This window comes from Zingiber officinale, chromosome 1B (genome assembly GCF_018446385.1).
Source record: "Zingiber officinale cultivar Zhangliang chromosome 1B, Zo_v1.1, whole genome shotgun sequence".
NCBI classification, from domain to species: domain Eukaryota; kingdom Viridiplantae; phylum Streptophyta; class Magnoliopsida; order Zingiberales; family Zingiberaceae; genus Zingiber; species Zingiber officinale.
This window is the reverse complement of record NC_055986.1, coordinates 146570382-146584673: the sequence shown is the minus strand read 5'-3', so window position 1 is coordinate 146584673 and position 14292 is coordinate 146570382. Positions and strand designations below refer to the sequence as shown.

Genomic DNA, 14292 nt, shown 5'->3' with positions numbered 1-14292 from the left:
TAATAATCTAAGATTTGGAACATGGAATGGAACTCTCATTGGTAAATCAATGGAGGTAGTAAATACGATGATTAAGAGAAGAATTAGTATTTTGTGTGTACAAGAGATAAAATGGGTAGGCGAGAAGGCAAAGATGATAGAGAACTCGGGTTTTAAGTTATGGTATACTGGAAAGAGTAAAGAAAGAAATTGAGTAGGTATTATTGTAGATAGTTTATTAAAGGATGAAGTTGTAGTAGTTAGAAAAGGAGATAGAATTATAGCCCTTAAGATAATAGTGATGAAAGAAACTATGAACATAATTAGCGTATATGCACCGCGAGTAGGATTACATGAACCTACCAAATCAAAGTTTTAGGACAATTTAGATGAAATATTACAAAATATTCCACAAAATGAAATGATTTTAATAGGAAGTGATCTAAATGGGTATGTCGGAGTGAAAAATGAGGAATATGAGAGGCTACATGGGAGTTATGGGTTTGGAACGAGAAATGAGTAAGGGAAAACTATATTAGATTTTGCGATAATAGATGACCTTATATTAGCTAATACATTTTTTAAGAAAAGAGAAGAACACTTCTTTCTTATGGTTAGGAAGAACGATATAAAGATTTGTAAAGATTGCAAAATCATCTGAGAAAGCTTAACTACCCAACATAGGTTAGTAGTGTTGGATATACGCCTTAAACATAGTATCAATAGAAAGAAAATATATACGACTCCTAAAATTGAGTGGTGGAAGTTAAAAGATGGAAAGCAAAATATATTTAAAGAGAAGGTAGGAGTACAAACATTAGGTGAAATATACGATGACTCTAATACAACATAGGATAAGATGATATCAAAGTTAAAAATAGTATCTAAGAGTGTACTCGGTGAGTCAAAAGGACATGCACCACTAAGTAAGGAATCTTGGTGGTGGAATGAGAAAGTAGAAGAGAAAGTGAAGGAAAAATGAATAGCTTATAAGGAATTATATATTTATAAGAACGAGGAAAACTTAAAAAATATATACAATTGTCAAGAAAGAAACTAAGAAAGTAGTGAGTGAAGTAAAGAATGAAATTTTTAAACGATTATATCAAAAATTGGATACAAAAGAAGGGGAAAGAGACATTTATAGAATAGTTAAAGTGAGAGAAAGAAAAATAAAAGATCTTATCCAAATAAAATGTATTAAAGATGAATATAATAAGGTATTAGTAACTTTTTAATGAAGGTTTAGGTGACCAACTCAACTTACGTAATTTAAATAGATCAAATGAACATAGAAATTTTAATTTTTATCATAGAATTCAAATTTTAGAAGTAGAACAAACTTTAAATGAGATGCATAATGGAAAAGCCGTTTGGACCAGATGATATTTCAATAGAGGTATGGAAGTGCCTAGAGAAACAAGGTATTGAATAGCTTACAAAATTATTTAACATGATATTGAAACGAAAAAATGCCCGATCAATGGAGGATACGTACTCTAGTTCCCTTATATAAGAACAAGGGAGACATACAAAATTGTGCAAACTATAGGGGTATTAAACTAATGAGTCATACCATGAAACTTTGGGAAAAAATAATAGAAAAGATTAAGGAGATCACGGTAACCGAAAATTAATTTGGCTTCATGCCCGGAAGGTCGACAATAGAAGCTATACATCTTCTTAGACAATTAATTGAAAAATATCGAGAGCAAAAATAAGATCGACATATGATATTCATTGATTTAGAAAAAGCTTATGATAGAGTCCCAATAGAAATTATATGGAGAATTATAGAAAAGAGAGGTGTTAGCGTAACATATATTAAACTAATTAAGGATATGTACGAGAATGTAACAACCAGAGTAAAGACTTAAGGCGGAGTAACTGAAACATTTCCAATAAAGATAAGGTTACATCAAGGATCAGCTCTAAGTCCCTATCTTTATACACTAATTATGGACGAATCCACTGCATACATTCAAGACATAGTACTGTGGTGCATGTTATTTGCATATGATATTATTTTGGTAGATGAAACACGTGAACGAGTAAATGCTAAACTAGAATCTTGGCAGGAAATATTAGAAGGGAAAGATTTTAAGCTTAGTAGATTAAAGACAGAATATATGGAATTTAAGTTTAGCAATATTAGAAGTAATGAGACAATTGTTAAGATAGGAAAGGATGAGTTGCTCGGAACTAGGAGATTTAAATATTTAGGATTATTTTTGCAAAATGATGGAGGGATTAAGAGAGATGTTTTATATAGAATACAAGCAGGATGGTTGAAATGGATGAGAGTGCCTCTAAAATTTAAATGTAAGTTTTATAAAACCGCAGTTAGACGTGCTATGTTATATGGAGTTGAATGTTGGACTATGATTCGAGCACATGAGCAGAAGATGAGAGTTACAGAGATGAGGATGTTAAGGTGGATGTGTGGACATACGAGGATGAACAAAATAAGAAATGAGTACATTAGAGAGAAAATCGGAGTTGCATTTATTGAGGAAAACTCCGAGAGACACGTTTAAGATGGTACAGACATGTAGACGACCAATAAATGCTCCAATTAGGCGATGTGAAACTATGACAAACACACATATCAAACGAGGAAGAGGAAGATCAAAAAAGACTTGGCTAGCAACAATAAAACATGATAAAATTTATTTAAGTATACATGATGATATAGTAGGAAATAGAGCTCAATGGCGTAAAAGGATTCATATAGCCGACCCCACCTAGTAGGGTAAGGCTTGGTTGTTATTGTTGTTGGAGGATATTCACAGAAGGAGAAAGACAGAATAGACAAGTTATATATATGAAGCTTGATGCATTGTAGCATCTCATTTTTTCTTAATAAAAAAAGGGGCAATCCGGTGCATGAGACTTCCATCAATTCGGGGTCCCGAGGAAGAGTCTAACCACATTGAGTCTATTGTATGGGGTCTTACCTTGCATTGCAAGAGACTGTTTGCGTGACTCGAACCCGAGACCATAAGGTTACATTGTAGCAAATTTATTGTTGTGCCATATGATTCATTTTGTCTTAATAGAATTTTCAATATATACATCAGAACTTTTTTGTTTCTATGATGAGTGACTTTTGTAGCAAAATTTATTGTTTGTCAATTCTTGATGATTTTACTAATTTTGTTTCATAAATATGGATGTATTAGACATATGTGAAATCACTTAAAAACATGCATAAATGTTCCGGATATAATTCACCTGCAATGCTCAGTAATGTTTATTCATTTTCAGGGACCTTTTTTACACCCCCCTCTGTCTTCTGTCATGCAGCTTAATGACATTCGATTTGGGGATAATCGTAGCTGGGCTGAAAAATGGGTTTCATGGCTGAATTCATATTTCCCGATTAAGAGTCCTCATACTAAAGTTGTTCGACAGTTGAACCAGTTATTTGTAATATCTTGTTTGGTTGCAATCTTCATCGACCCACTGTTTTTTTTCTTGTTATCTCTAAAGAAGGTATGCTTTACCTATTATACCAATAGGTATTATTTTTTTTCCTGTATTATAATTTGCCACGGATAGAGTAGAAAAAATTATGTATCATATCCTTGTATCAAACACTACCAAGTCAGTCCCAAGTCCAGATGAAAAAAGTCAACGCAGAATTATGTTAACAAACTCATGAATATGACCTTAACTATAGTATTCAATGTTGGAATAAAATTCATATACTATTGAACTAGTTTGTTTAAAGGATGCTACTATTGTTGATATGCTAATATAGGTGAATGTGAAATACTGAAAAGATGAAGGCGAGCTTTTGCCTGATCCTTTTTTTTTTATAGGTAACTTGTTGGTAGTTTTATCTAGCTAATAATTACAAGGACTGATATCTCATATGTTGTCCATATAGTAAGCAAATTTATGCAATCACCTCGACATCTTCATCTTGCCGCAATTCGTCACATTATTCGATACTTAATTGGGTCATCTACTAGTTAGTTGTTTTTTCCTACAAAATTTTCTCTTCATTTGACTGCGTATAGTGATGCAGATTGAGTTGGTTGCCCGAATACTAGGAAGTCTACAATATGCTTGTGCATTTTTCTTGGAGATGCCTTGATTTCTTAGAAGTGTAAGAATCGGGATTGTCTCTAAATCTTCCACGGAGGCTAAGTATAGAGCTACATGCAGCTTGTTCTGAAATTGTATGGTTTCGTGGTCTTCTTTCCGAACTTGGATTTCCTCCACCTAATCCTATTCCACTTTATGGTGATAATACTAGTGTCATTCAAATAGCTACAACTCTAATATATCATGAACGCACAAAGCACATAGAGATAGACTGTCATTACATTAGGGAAGCCTTTATTTAAGGTGTTATCACTCTTCCGCATCTTACTACTGATCTTCAAATGGCTAATGTCTTTACGAAAGTTTTGAAAAGCCAATGACATAAGTTTCACAATAGAAAATTGATGCTGATAGACTTCTGACAACCAATGTTTTGACAAATCTTATACTTGACGTTTTAATCCTCTCGTATGCTTAAATGTTAATTCATATTGTATTTTACATGCAAGAGTTAATTTAGAGCTTCATTTCAATTTCTCTACATTTATGACATTATTTCTCAAAATATGAATGTGTTCTTGTAGAGAATCAAAAGAGAATGTCAATCGTGATAAAAAGAGGAGCTCGGAGCACATCACAATAGGGAACACAGCCTAGCCGTGTCCCATCTTGAAACTCTATTCGGAGGCCACCTTAGTAGCCAATGCGGCCTGGCCGTGCATTTTGGCACAACCATGGCGCGGCTCGTATAAAGGGAAAAGATTCAGATATAGGGCAAGGGGAGTCATCTTCTTTCTCCTTCTCCACCTCTAGCTAAAACGCCTTCGTCCTTTGCCGGAGAGGTTTCTCTTGCGAAGCTTCACCATCATCACCATCTCCAGTGGTTATCTCCACCTCCATCTCACCCGGGTTGGGAAGGTTCTTGCAAGGGAACACAAACTTAGAGAAGAGAAAAAGGTGTGGAGGTCTTCCACCTTCTTAGCTTCCACAAGTCCATCTCCTACAAAGAAGTAAGCGTGGAGGTCTTCCGCCTCTTGTCTGCGTCAAGCCCTTGTCCCAATTGGGAGAGACACTCCCATCTTCATCGTTGGAATCTGCCATCAACAAACCCTTGTCCTGGTTGGGAGAGGCGCTTTCATCTCCATTTGCGAGCTGGTCTTGGGCTCGTTCCGCACCAATCATTCATCCGATCGAAGGGAGAACTCCACTTTCTTTAGCGCTTAGCTTAGCTTAATTTTTATGCTTGCAATGTGTTTGGTTTAATTCTCCTTACGCTTTTACATTACTTTTATTCTTGTTAATGCATTTTAATTCATTTAATTCCCTCAATGCTTATATGTTTGAATGCGCTAAGTTTTGTTCTCATTTGGATTGCAATTAGGTTAGATTAGGTTTCATTTAATTCCTTGCAATCGTAGTTTAGCTAGGTTAGATTAGATTAGGATGTTTTTCATTTGTTAGTCTTAGCATCGAATCCACACAAACCCCCATTTATAACATCAAAAACCCAAACCCCAAAACAATAACATTTCATCCTCGAGATTATCACTAGTTGCGCTATGTTCCATGAAAGAGACGATCCGAGTTATCCTATACTACACTAGTGTAGAGGGGTTTGGTAATTATAATTGTCTAGTGTGGCATACGAGATGTTATCACTTACCCACATTAATTTAAGGGGGGATGCCAATATATTTTTTTTCTTATTTAGTTTTATTATGGTTGTATACCCCTTGATTACCTCTCTAAGATTTTCATTGTTGTTGTATATATCTGTTGGGGTTTCCCACCTAGTGGGAAAAGGCTTGGTTGTTGTTGTTGTTGTATATCTGTTGGGGTTCAATCAAAGTCCCACATTGAAAAGATTTGGTAAATATCATGGGTTTAAAAGGATGTAGGATAGCTCCATTGGCATGAGGCCTTTTGAGGAGAGCTCAAGAGCAAAGTCATAAGGGTCTAGGCCTAAAGTGGACAATATCATGTCATTGTGGAGATATGTGGACATCCTTCGGTCACAACAAATGGTATCAGAGTCATGGTCCAGACCAGATGCAGTGTGGGTGGTCTTGAACGAAGTTAAGGGTAGGCCCGGAGTTGGTCATGAGTGACCGGATGCTCGTGGGGAGGTCCGGAGCAGGTCAAGGTGATCAGATGCTTGTGTGGGGCCTGGAGTAGGTCAGAGTGACCGATACTCACGGGGAGGCCTGGGGCAGGTTAGTATGAATGGATACTTGCAGGGAGGCGAGTAGGTTAGGGTGACCGGATGCTCGTAGAGAGGCCCAAAGCAAGTCAAGGTGACTGAATGCTCGTGGGGAGGCCCGAAGTAGGTTAGGGTGACCGGATGTTTGCGGGGAGGCCCAGAGTAGGTCAGGGACTATGAGAGTAATTGTGATATTTCGTTTGAGGGGAGGATTATTGGGGTTCAATCAAAGTCCCACATTGGAAAGATTTGGTAAAAATCATGGGTTTAAAAGGATGTAGGATATCTCCATTGGCATGAGGCCTTTTGGGGAGAGCCCAAGAGCAAAGCCATGAGGGTCTAGGTCCAAAGTGGATAATATCATGTCATTGTGGAGATATCTGGACATCCTTCGGTCACAACAATATCACTTGTAATTATTGTTATATTTCTTCCTATATTAGACCCTAGGATCAAGGGATTTGATAAGACTGAATTATTGTTGTATTTCTTCCTATATTAGACTCTAGGATTAAGAGATTTGATAATGCTTGATGTTTATATATTGTAATTCTCTTAGTGAAATGAAAGAGAAAATATTTTCAGAAATTCTCATTTATTTCTTTGTCAACATATAGGACTCAACATAAGTCCTTATAACTAAAACATTCAACATGGGGATAAATTCATAATACATATAACTAATAATTTTGGTAACCAATAACTCTAACAATGATAAAGGATTGCATTGGGCTCTTTACCCAATGAGGAAGCCTAATAGATTTGAACTTTGGACTGATCTTTCTTAGATTAAATTTGAGTAAAACCTGTAATCTAGTAGCGCGAAAGACTTCTTCTACCACACACCCACTTTTCTTTTTAATTACGTAAAAAAAAAGGATTTTTCTTTATCATTAGTGGGAACTCAAATCTCTAAAGCTCATATTATGAATTTACCGTTTCTTAGGAAATTGTGAATGCACTATTTCTCTTTCTTTACTTTCTTTTGAAATTTCAGTGAGTAGGTCATATATCAATTTCTTTTGATGCAGGAAGAAAAATGCATAGTTTTCAACTGGTCTTTGGCAATTGGAATTGCCGTTGTACGGAGTGTGACTGATTTCATTTATTTGTTACACATGATTCTTCAGGTATGTATCTGGCTTTGTCAACATGTGATATGAACTAAGAGTTTTCATGAAAAACATTTAATTTTCTTGTCATCTGTAAATGTTTTGTAGGATATATTAGCTTCATTACTATCATATTGGCTGAGCAACTTGTTTAAGATGCCCATGTGAATCTGCTATTGAAGACGGTGATTGGCAATGCTTGGTTGTTAGATTGCTTTATGTTAAGATGCATCTCTGCTTTTTTAACTGCATTGACTTTGCCTTTTAACTGCTGCCAAAATTACAAAAAATTGTAGTTTGATGATATTAAGTTTTAGAAGTTTCAAATTCCTTATATTTCAAACAAGTTATTATGCAACTTATATTTTTTAATTTCTGAAATATAGTCTGGGTCACGTGTGTGAAGTATTAACATTTTATTACTTATTTTTATTTAAACCATATTTGTAATTTGTATATATGTTGATATGTTATCAGTCTGTACAGTTTAGAGTTGCATATGTTGCTCCTGAATCTAGAGTGGTGGGTGCTGGGGATCTAGTTTATCAACCTAAAAAAGTTGCTCTTAATTATCTTCGTGATACTTTTTCTTGGACTTGTTTGTTGTATTGCCACTTCCTCAGGTAAGCTTCAATTTCTTTCAAGTTTTACTCTTCCTTTTTGGCAATTGTCATTGTTGTTTATGGAAGCAGCTTGGATTCAGTAGTTTTCTTCTTTTTGTTTTGATTTGATGAAACTTTTTCTGAATGTGATCGTATGAAAATGCAAACATAGGAGAAGATTACTTGTTTGATACTTGACTAAGAATTAAGACCATATGGACAGCAATAGAGATATCAGAGCAGAAGAGTAAAGGCCATAGCTCATACAACATAGGTCTTGAAACAGATATGGCATCAATTATCTAGTTGGAGACAACTCCAGATGCAGAGACCAGGCATTCTAAAGATCATTTTCTTTGTTTCTTTTTTTTTTTCTTGGGAAGTTAGTCATTTGGATCTCTTCATATGTGTATGATCACCTAATAGATAAATGGAGATTGGTTTATGGGGTATACTACATATTTGCGAGCAATTTCTTAGCTGCATATCTCTTCCAGATTAACTCATTGGTCCATCTAAAAAATCGACAAAGTACTTTGAATCTTACCTCTTTTCCTAATGTTGGAAGAGAAATTCAAAATCTTTTGACTTATTCACATATACTTATTTCTTCTGTTTCACAAATGAAGGTAATGATATTGGCAGTGATACCAGATCATGTGGGGTCATGGAAAGCAAATGATGTCAACAATCTTTTATTTGTAACTCTTCTCCTCCAATATTTCCCACGGATAATCAGATTTGTTCCATTGCTTGGTGGGAAATATGCAAGTGGTTTCATATTTGAGTCCGCATGGGCAAACTTTGTCATTAATCTTCTTATGTTTGTATTGGCTGGACATGTGGTTGGTTCATGTTGGTACCTTTTTGGCTTACTGGTGAGGTTTCTATTTATTGCAAGGATTATTACTCTATTACTTTCTGAAGCTTCTTAAATTTCTTTTTATGCAAAATATTATCATATCATCTTAAAGTTTTTACTTTAGAAACTATGATCATATCATATCAAAATTCTACCAAGAACAATTCTCTTCCAGTCAGCTTCAGCTTCATATTAACATGAGGATGTTATATTTTGCATGTTAATTGGATGCTGGCCATGCCCTTTTTTTTCCTTAATTGTGTGTCATGGAATGGCACAAACATGCTCATAATTTATAGTATATACAAAAACTACCTTGTTTCTAGAAAACTACAACAAATAAGGTCTCTCCATTAGCATTGGCGCCATTTTTTTTTTAAATCACAAAATAATTTTAGTTTTCTAAATTATTAACATGACTAAGTGGCAGAAAATTTCTCTATGGAATTTGTCAAATAAATTACTCTTTCTCTGACATTATGAATTGCTTACACTTACAATTTTTTTGGTTTCTTTGTTGTTTCTTTCATCCTTTGACTAATCAAAAAGTTGGTCATGGTATGTGCTTGTTTTACTAGGTTCCTTTTCGATAATGGACGAGTGATAGTCTATGAATGGAAGAATATTATGTAAATCATCATGCTTTCCAAGGATGTTATGAATTTATCGGCATCTTCTATCAATCAATCATTCCAATTGTTTTGTCAGTAGCGTTTTTCATAACCTAAGGGATCAATTAAAGTATTATTTATCTTTTGCATTTAGATTTTTATATGAAATAATTGCTAAATTGTTTCCTTTAGTTCTTAATTTCCTTGAGTTCTCTTCTAACTAGTAGTTTATAAATCTTGGCCTTAAGTTGTCATTCAAGCTGCAATTTAATATTTGACTCTTCTTTATACCCTACTGTATTTTTATTTTCATCTAGAGTTCTTTGATAGTTTTTTTTTTTTTGTTATTCCCCGCCCTGGATCAATCCAACTAAACAACTGAACATAGATAACTCTATTAACAATAATATATCTATAGTGGTGTAATAGTTAAGAGTATAAAATAAAATAATAAATAAAGCACAACTCCATCTGGAGTTGCCATGTCAAATAAATAATGTTTAAACAAAACTATAGCATCCGTGTTCATTTATCGAAAAAACACTCACGTTAAATATAAGTGCAAGAAGCTACTTGTATATTATTGGCTATAAGTTAACTATATAGCCATTGAAACATGGTTCGATGCATTTGGAACTCACCTATCCAAAGCATAACAATTTCTAACATTCTTACTGCTTAAATTGAATCAAGACACTACTTGATGTCACTAGTGACATCTTTAGTTTATGCTCCTCTTCTATAATGTTTCCGTTCTAGGTCATGTATAACTCTCTTGATTTCTTCCACTAAGAATTGCGATAATGCAGACTTTACAAATGAGTCTATTAAGCTATCTAATTGTTGTTCTGGCAACTATGTTACTTTAAGTCAAGGTTTGGAATCTTGTTTCAAGCGGGTCTATTATCCTTGGTCGGAATGAGACTATACTGTGTCATGTTAGACATGTCGACACACTATGTTGGAGGCATCGAAGAGGAGAAGGAAGAGAGAAGATAAAGACGATTCGGGAGAAGAGGAAGATGCCTAGCTTCAAAACCTGGTTGGGTGCCTCTATGATTGTGAAGTCAAGGTCCAAAACTGGAGCCATCAGCTATAGAAGAACAAATCAAGACAAATGTATGTGAGAATCAAAGTGGTTATCATTGTCGTAGATTGCAGATGGAGCAAGAAATCATTGTAGTCGCCAAATGCATTTGTTCCTCACTGCACCATCAGTTGTGAAAGAACAATTTAGGAGGATAGGAGGAAAGAACCGTTGAGTTTGTTATTGTTGTTGTTGTTGTTGCTCATAAAGGGAGGAAAAAATTGTTGCGTTCATTGGCCACCTTCATCGCTTGCGGAGGAAGAAACTAGATTGGGAGTCCCCAAAGAGTGAATGCATTGAACAAGCATAGTATAAATGTTTCAATGGCATTTCAGTTGTTAGTCTTTTCAATGGCTTTTTGCTTGTCGATCAACTGACAGAGTATAAAATTTTGCCATGTTGACCGGCACAAAATGAATTTTTTAAACTATGGTTTAGGTACCAATGATGTGCTCTTAACTACTAGTAGTATTCATAGTTTGTAGGATCGTGAACCTATGCACGATCAATTTAGGGTTAGGATCGGATCGATCAGTATAAGATTGTAGAATCGTACGATCCTACTAAAAACTTGTGAAATTTTATCGTACATGATTAATAATTAGAATAATATCTAAAATGATCATTTGCATATAAATAGATTAATAATTTGCATATACATGCAACCGTCGACACTCGACACCATAGATGACATTGTTATCTGACGCATAACAATTATTTTGTAGGACAGAGGATTTTCCAAGGAAGACACAGGAAATTGCCAAATGCAGAAATTTTTTCTCTTGATTTAACTGAAGAATATTAACTTAGATAAAGATAATGCCCTAACAATAACTAAACAATTGTTTAAATAGTCTCAAAATTCTCTCAAAATCCTAACGATGCAAAAGATGAAAATAACCTTAACAAAAAGGATTAAAATTCTTCAGAGGCTCTAAAAAGGTTTTAAACATCATTTTTGGGCCTAATACTGGGCCATTACATGTTGTAACGAATGTAGATCTTTGAACGAGCTTCAATTTGATATCTTAATTGAAATCTTAAAGGTCTCGTGATTAGCTTCGATTCCACTGCAAAAAATGATCTCGAATGTTCCTTGATTGTTTGGGTACTTCCGGATCGCAGGAGATCGTGATTTTGCAAACTATGGTAGTATTTATAAGCATGAGCAACAACCACTTTGCTCTATCGCCTTTATTGTGTTTGATGGCAATTTATATTTTGCAATGTTAATGTCTTCTCTTTCAACTTCTTCATTTGACTTCTTAATTTTGGTGGGGTCAAGTTACACCTTATTTTTCATAGATAACAACAAATTTTGTATATTTCATTTGAAGAAATTGAAAATGAAGATATTATTAACATTTAAAAAAAACACTGCTTGTACCAAACAATTGTAAGGGTGACAGTGCAAAGAGTTAGTGCTTGTTAATGAGGTAAATGAGCCCAGCCAGATCAAGCTTTTTATTGTTTAGGCTTGTTTGATAAGGAAACCTAGTTGAGCCAACCTGAGCTAAAAAATAAACCAAGTTTTTGAAAAGTTCAAGCCAATCTTGGTTTGGTTTTTCTTTTTCGAACTTGATTTTAGTTCGAGCTTAGTTCATTTAGATGTTATCAAACTCTTAATTTAACCTTTTTTTATTATTTGAAACTTTTACATTTTTAAGGTTGTTTGGTTGGTTAACGAACTTATATTCAAAACTTGTTTATTTGTTTTGGGAGATTCTTTGTTTATTTACATTTTTTATAAGAACTTTGTTAATAAACATGGTTCACAATCTTTGTTCATGGATATTGTTGATGAATTGATGAATTCATAAACATTTTGTTCACGAATATTAACAAGCGAAACACATGTGCTCAAACTTATTCATTTAGTTTGATAAGTTGTTCAAACTTGGATTTGTTAAGTGAATTGTTTGTCAAGTCAATACAATCAAAATAATCAACAAAGACATCTAAAGTAGTATGGCTAGGGTGGTAAACGAATCAAACATTTATGAGCATGCTTGAGTAGTAAGGGTTTGTTTATGTCTGTTGAACATGCACAAGGCGAATTAAAGGTATAAACTTGAATAACTCATTAAAAAGTAAATGTATAAGTTTGAATACATATATGTATTGTATGCTATTCATAAATATTGTTCATGAACATTGCCCGCTAACAAAGCTTGGGAACCATGTCCATAGCTCTTATTGAACTTGTAAATAAACAAAGGTCAAAATGAATAAACAAGCTTGTAATAACAAACTTACTAATCAACTAAACAAATTTAAAAATATAAAAACTTCATAAAATCAAACAAACTCAAATTAAGAGCTCCATAACATCTAAACAAACTAATTTCAAGTCAAAATTAAACCCAACTCAAGCTTAATAGAAAACCAAGCTTGAATAATCTTTATAGCACTTGGTGAATTTAGGCTTAGCTTAAGAGCTGGCTTGTTTACAACCCTAAGCAGAGTTCCTCAAACTAAAAGTGGACAACTCAAGTAGACTTATCACTCGTTTGTCAAGTTAGCACCAAAGTTCTTAGTTGGTCACACTAGTGTGGTAGGAGCATCACTATTCATCAACTAGATTGAGGAGATTGTAGAAAAGGTTAGAGAGAAAAAAAATAGAGATGGTAATTTTGTACTTAGCTTTGTACCAACTTTTGTGGGGATGTATGATGTAAAACGAACTATCCAATTGCATGGATGAAACAACCAAAATTGAAGATGGGGTGATATCAAAGAAATATCATTTAGTGTGAGAGTTGTCAAAACACTAAAAATAGTTAAGCTTGATGATGCAACTTCTTCCTTGAAACAGGACCATGGAAAAGTAGATTGAAAAAAAAATCGGTAAACTTGATAATGTGTCTCATTAGAACTGAACATCAGGTTAACATAACAACCAAATAAATCAGTTGCCTAGATACCACTAAAGTTAAAGTTAGTTCTTAGCCATTTTACAAAAAGGGCACACGTAAAGTTTGATAATTACCAATTCATGCTCATGATTTCAGATTTGACAGAGGGCACACTTTACCATTTTGACATTCTCAAAATTTCCCTGTAGTTCTCTAAATGCCTTAAAAACTTTTAAAAATTGTCACACCCCAGAGGAGTCCCTGTCCGAAAAAATTTCGGCAGCATCTCCCCTGTACGGTAGACAATCTGAAACTTTTCTACATCCTCATATACCTCAGCAGCGGCTGGAATAATAAAAATAATAAAATACAACCACACATACATCCACGCAATTTATATATAAGTACACAGATCAGTAATATCATGACTCGAAAACAACCCTACTCCACTACACTCGTAAAGCTCAAATCCGACAATAAAACCAACTTACCTCTTCTGCCATCTAAGCAGGCATGTAGTAAAAGCAAATCCAAAAACCAAATCCATCGACATCACAAAATCCATACAATGTCCAAGTATCATCAAACAAGAACAGAATCTAAAACAAATTTAGCATAGTCTATGTAAGAAAAACCAAAAGTCCAATAATATCCTCGAGGTCTGCAGGGGACTAGCGACTGGAACTCTCTCCCGACAGCATCAACCTGAAAAAATAACAACAATGGAGGCGGGGTGAGTCCAACACTCAGCAGGTACAACTGATATACAAAGTAAGGAAATAACACCTAGCACTAATCATGCGTACAGTCTCCTGATGTAATAAAGGTAAATGCATACTGAAGTAAACAGGAGAATACTGTACTAACCAGGACCTGAGTATAAGGTCAAACAGTCCAAGTGATAGGGAAATCCTGTATGCATGTCAAACAT

The 14292-nt window shown here is 34.5% G+C and overlaps 1 pseudogene; it reads left to right on the top strand.

Moving 5' to 3' along the window:
* Positions 1–14292, top strand: part of LOC121984261 — a 50894-nt pseudogene that overhangs the window by 4134 nt on the left and 32468 nt on the right.